The sequence below is a fragment of the Microtus pennsylvanicus genome, chromosome 19 (genome assembly GCF_037038515.1).
Source record: "Microtus pennsylvanicus isolate mMicPen1 chromosome 19, mMicPen1.hap1, whole genome shotgun sequence".
Taxonomy (NCBI): domain Eukaryota; kingdom Metazoa; phylum Chordata; class Mammalia; order Rodentia; family Cricetidae; genus Microtus; species Microtus pennsylvanicus.
The window spans coordinates 24514077-24520260 of NC_134597.1; positions in this window are offsets into that span (position 1 = coordinate 24514077).

The window sequence follows — 6184 nt, forward strand, 5'->3', positions numbered from 1 at the left end:
ACACCCCTGAGAGGTCAGCCTTGAGACAAAGGCTCTGACTTTGGCTGGTGTGCTTTTGATCCTTGTGCCGCTCCGTAAGAAGGTGTGAATGGAAGGTGGGGTGTGCTTGCAAACTGGGAAGAGGGAAGGTGACTGTAGGCGTCTAAAGTAGTTGTCTTATTATTATTTTTTTTTTAGAGAAGAATCTCAACTGGTGTTACAAATGGAAAAAGAAATTCCACAATGACTACTGTAATAATCTGTTTTCTTATTTTTTTAAACTTCATTTAATTTTATGTATGAGTGCTCTCCGCACGTACACCTGCATTCCAGAAGAGAGCATCAGATCCCGGTGTAGATGGTCGTGAGCCACCACGTGGGTGCTGGGAATTGAACTCAGGACCTCTGGAAGGGCAGCCAGAGCTCCTAACCACTGAGCCACCTCTCCAGCCCTAATCTGTTCTCTTATGAAATGCCTTTCTGAGGGCTGGTCTTCCTTGGGTGGGCCTGTGGGCATAAGACCCAGCCCACTGTGGTCTTGAATTGTCGAAGACTAAAGAAATGGAGCTGAGCACGGGCAATCGAGTAGTGAGTCTGTACTACCCACACATTCCTTTCTGTCTGCTCTGACTGCGGATGGGATGGGACTAGCTGAAGTTCCTCCAAGGATGGTTTCTAACCTTGGCTTCTAAAAGTTGGAATAAATCTCTTTCTCCCCTAAGCTGCTTTTGGCCAAGGTCATTTGTTTGTTTTAATCATAGCAATAGAAATAAAATTAAGATGACATTTTTTTATTTAACATTTTCTTCCTCATCTCAAAGCCCAAGGGCAGATTGCTCAGTGTCTCTGTGACAACAACGGGATCGTCTATCTGCTGTGCCGTCTGCCAGCTTCCCTCACTGGACACAGACGCCTGTCTAGAAGAGAAGAAACCTCTGTCAGGCTTTGTCCTTTGGATCAAGAAATAGCCCAGATTAACTGACCCCTCTGGGACTGTAAGGAAAAGGGTGGGCTTTCTGGACTTCCTTGTTAAAAAGCCAGACAAGTAACAAAGTCTAGGGTCATGTTCTCCTGAATGAACCTTTTGGGTTTGTTTGTTTGTTTGCTTGTTTGATTTTGAGACAGGGTTTCTCTGTGTAGCCCTGACCTTCCTGGAATTTGCTCTGGAGACCAGGCTGGTCTCAAACCGCCTGCCTCTATCAAGTGCTGAGATTAAAGGCCGTGGCACCACTGCCTGGCTTAACGAGCCTTTCTTAACGTTCCCTGCACCCTTGCGGTCAGCCCAGTGCCCCAAGGCCATTATGTGATGCTTTGACCCTTAAGCCCTCCCCCCCTTGACTTTCAGAGACATGGACAGTCTGCTCATCTGGTTTGGTTTTGTACTTAGACTTTTTAAGACGATGTGCCATGCCTATGAAAACTATGTAATCTAGTACCAAATCAGCACCTGCAGGGTAACCAGGGCCTCCATTGCTGTCCCTTCTTCAGTGGTTCCTCTAAGAGGTTGTTGATGACCTGCCCCACTGACTAATTCCAAGCCTGCTCCCTCCGTCTTCGAGACCAAGCATTTGTAATCTGACACGGAAGGAGAACTGTAGAATTAGACGGGACATTAGGCAACAGTGTCTTTGAAATAAACATCTGTGGATCTGCAGCCCACAGTCCGGCTCAGTACCTCCAGATGTCCCCTCACAGGTGACTTTCTTGAAGGTGTAAGTCATAAACAATCCCACATCAGTTTGGAATTATGATTAATAGGGTGGTATTTATTTAAAGGGGAAAAAACTTACAGATCACCGTCCCAGACAACAGCCCTCTGCGCAATCAGGAAGGAGTCTAGTCACCGGAAACGAAGCAGGAAGCAAAGAGAGCGTGAGGAGGGAAGTGGCTGCTTTTTTAAAGAGAGAGACCATGCCCCAATGGGCTGGTATCTCACCAGCTATTGGCTGGAGGAGCGGAAGAACCTCCCGCAACACCTCCCCCTTTTGTTTAAGTAAGAGAGTTCTAAACCTACTACGAAATTATATACAATAAGTACAAATATCCTATTCTAACTAGCTTAGGTCTTGTATAATAAATAACTTGGCCAAGTCATGCGAGAGGAAGGTCATTGGCTAATAAAGAAACTGCCTTGGCCCATCTGATAGGGCAGAATTTAGATAGGCGGAGTAAACAGAACAGAATGTTGGGAGGAAGAGGAAGTGAGCTCAGAAATCATGCAGCTCCTCTCAGAGCCAGACGCGATGAAGCAAGCCACCAGGTCAGACATGCCGAATCTTTCCCGGTAAGTGCACCTAGTGGTGCTACACAGATTATTCGAAATGGGCTAAATTAATATGTAAGGATTAGCCTAGAAGAGGCTAGATATAATGGGTCAGGCAGTGTTTAAATGAATACAATTTGTTTGTTGTTATTTTGGGGCATAAGCTAGCCAGGCGACCAGGAGCTGGGGCGGCAGGAACACAGCCTACAGCTCCTACAACACTTTCTGAGGTCCCTCTCTGAGCCTTTAGTGGCTGCCTAGTACTTCTCAGGTTGTCCCAATTTGCAGCATCTCATCCCCATGAGTGGAAGTGTGGCCACAGCCTGCCCAAAAGGACCCTTCCCATCTTGCTTCTGAATCACAGTAATCTGCTGGGGTTTTCATAAAAGATGGTGTTTGCTTCTGTTCTGACCCGGTGGGCTATCACTATTATTATTTTGTTTATAGTTTAGAGGACTATTCATTGCAAGCATAAAAGTGATTATTTAAAGAGTATTGGCACATTAGCTGGGCATGGTGGTGCACACCTTTAATCCTAGCAGTTGGAAGGCAGAGGCAGGCAGATCTCTGGGAGTTTGAGGCCAGCCTGGTATACAGAGTGAGTTCCAGAACAGCCAGAGCTACATAATAGAGATAACCTGTCTCAAACAAACAAACAAACAAATAAAAAAAACCCAAAAAACAAAACACGTTAAATAAATAAGACTTTTGGCACGACGTACCTCTGTAAATATTGTGAAGTTGATGACTCTGAAATGATTTGGAAAAAATATAGGTGTGGAAGCACATAGATTCTATTTGTGTCATCTGAATGTGCACAAATGCATGCACACATGAATACACAAAAGCATATGCACAGTGGGTGAGTACTGTGTTAAGTGCCATCTGGGAGACCGGCATGGGAATAATGTGAGAATTTTGTGCGCTGTTCCTGTAATTTCTTTGTCAAAATGAAGAGCCTACAAGTGCTTATGTAAGTGAAGAGATTCAAAAACAATCCTATAATATTAGCATTAGTTATCACGACGCTGGGCTTCCAAGACAGTTTTATGTTCTTTTTGGTTCGTTTGTATGTCTAAATGTCCCATGATGGAGATGTATGACTTCTGCTTTGTGATAAGGACAAAAATCTTGGACGCTCTGAGCTGTTGTAGGGCTTTCAAAATTAATCTTCCCGGGGTTAGATGCTAAGCACATGTCTGCTCTAGATCTTCCTGGGAGATGAGACTTGGACACTGCGTCCATTAACGTGTGCTCTGCTTATCTTGTCTTGGGTGAGTAGGTGTTTTGTTCTGTAATCAAAACACAGGGGAAATAGTAGTTTCTAGAAAGCTGCCGACAGTTCTCCAGCTCTCCAAAAGTAGTGGTAATGTCCTGGCTATCTTCCGAGACTCCCCCCCCCCCCTTCCCCACATCTATTCCCTATTCCTCCTTTAGAAACCTGGCCCTCTCTCCTTGTCTGGCTTCCATTGGGTTTGGCCAATAGTGGGGAAGGAACAACAACTACATGGGAAGGAATCCGGGGTAATTTTTCTTCTGGGTCCACCCCTACAGGCTGGCTTCCAGTCAGCCAATTACCCTCCTGGAAGAATATTGCATCTCTCTCTCACACATATGAGGTCTTCACTGGGCTCTTTCCTCCAAGTCTACCCGCGGAAACAGTAGGGCAAATCACTAGCTGACACCCCGCCGCCTTAGCCTCTTCTTACCTCCTTGAAGGCAGTTCCTTTATTAAAGTCTATTGACCCAGTTTGAGAGTGTCATGTTTCCTACTGGGACCCTTAATAGGCTAGCGCTGCTGAGTGTCTTGTGGTTTTAAAAGAAATGTCAGCAGGTGTTCCTGAGAGCCTTGGTGGGGGGAGGGGTCGTTCTCTAGAGCACCTTCCTTGGCGGCTTGCCCAGTACTTCCTGGTACCACGGGAGCTAGCCCATAGGGAGGAGGCTCTCGGGTTAGATCCAGCTCAAATAATGTGAGTCCAGTGTCTGTAGTGTGCAGTATCTTCGCCAACCGGGACTTACCCTCAGCCTCTGAGAAACAACCAAGGGCAGCAGCAATGGCTTCTATGGTTTTGAGAGTCACCGTTGGAAAGGAGGTTTCTTATGCCCGATACGAGGGACTTTGTTAGTTTATGGTTATTGTGGGGAGCACCGGCAGCCCAAGTAGCATAACTCCCTTTGCCCTAGGTGCTCACACACACACACACAAACTTACAATGTATAATTTTAGGTAAATATAAAATAATATGATTCATTGAGACTTTATCAAACAACCTTGGTGTCACTTGTCTCGGCTTCTGTATTGACCTCCCCTTCCTGCCTTCCATTTCCTAGTTCATACGGCCGGTAGGTATCCTGCTATTTCCCTGTCACCCCCGCCCCACCCCAACCCATGGTGTCTTTATATTTCCCTGGTTTCTTTGCCTACACCATGTGGTTTACTCACATTTAAAGGTTTGGAGCTAGGAGCTGCAGATGAAGAACATGTGGTGTTTGTTTCCGGTCTGGTACCATCCATTTACTTGAAAATTTCATTTTTCTTCACAGCTGAATGGTATTCCATTATACATAGATAGGTAGGTACCGTATTAAAGGGTCACAGCATTAGCAAGGTTAAGAGCCAGTGCCTTGGATGCTAGTGGAGCCTAGAGGGCAGACTCCATTGTCCCCTTTAAGAAAGCTGAATAGGTGCCGTCCAAGTATAGAATGTTGACATGCAGGAATAGCCACACTTGGTTTCCCAGCTGCAAGCTAATAAGACTGGCTTCTACCCTCAACAGCCAGTTCACATTTGCCTGAAGTTTCAAGTCACGGGCTGTGGAAAGTCAACATAGGACGAAGATGCTGGGTTCTTCTTCCTTCACAGCCACTACTGCAGGTAAATTGTGGTTTATTGTTCATACCGAGGCCCCTGGTGATAGGTGCACCAGCTGGTACCCCTCAGGACAGCAGTGTGGGCCAGGCACATCCACTGCAGCATGGCAGTCTGGGGAGAAGAGGGGAACCCCTGCCCTCAAAGCACATCTCCGTGAAGAACAAAACCAAGGGTTTCTGGGTGTCTTGGCACCAGGCTTTTGAGCCCAAGCTTTCCTTCTTTTTATGCTAATAGAGCTCAGACCCCCAAGGATGCTCCCAGAATTACAGAGACTTGCACCAGGTGAAGCCAAGAGGAGATCTTCATGATGGAGAACTGTTATGGGCAAGATGGGGAAGGGCTGACCTGTGACTCGCAGCAAATAGCATTGCTGTATCTCTTGCACAGTGTGAAGAATGGATCCTGAAACCCTGTAATCCCCGGCCTGCCCAACCTACGGGAGGAACGACTGCAGCACCTTAGAAATAGCCCTGGGGAATATGGCTGGGTCCCTGCCGGTAACCCCGTGCTCACGAAGCTAATTGCTTTCTGAGGACAGAGATTTTGCTTTATCTGTCTTAACATCTGGGGACAGAGGATGGTAGGATTTTTTTTTTTTAAATTAAGATTCAGAACAGAAACTACCTGTACGTCACAGGAAATGTACCAGGACAGGCTGCACTAAGAACACACTGATAGTAATCCTCCACTTGGCCAGGGCCCCAAGGCAAGATGGCCTGTCACAGGGACACTAATGTCACCAAAATGAAGTAGAGGATCCAGACTGTAGCAGTCACTGCGGTTATAAGAGAGATTAAAATACCTCTGCAGTTATAACAGAGATTAAAATACCTCTGCTCGGCCTTGGAAAATGTTGATAAGAAAATAAACTAAGCAACATTAGCCATCTCAGGAGAGAGGTACAGAATAGAACGTCGTGTAGAAGTCAGCTTAAAAACCTCAAAACTCTTCAGTGGATGCTGTTTCTTTGCTGTGGAATCTGGAAATCTACTGGCGGAGATAAATGCCCCATCATGCATTAGATTAGTGTTTGAGTAATTAAGGAGAGAGTATGATGTGGAACAGACTTT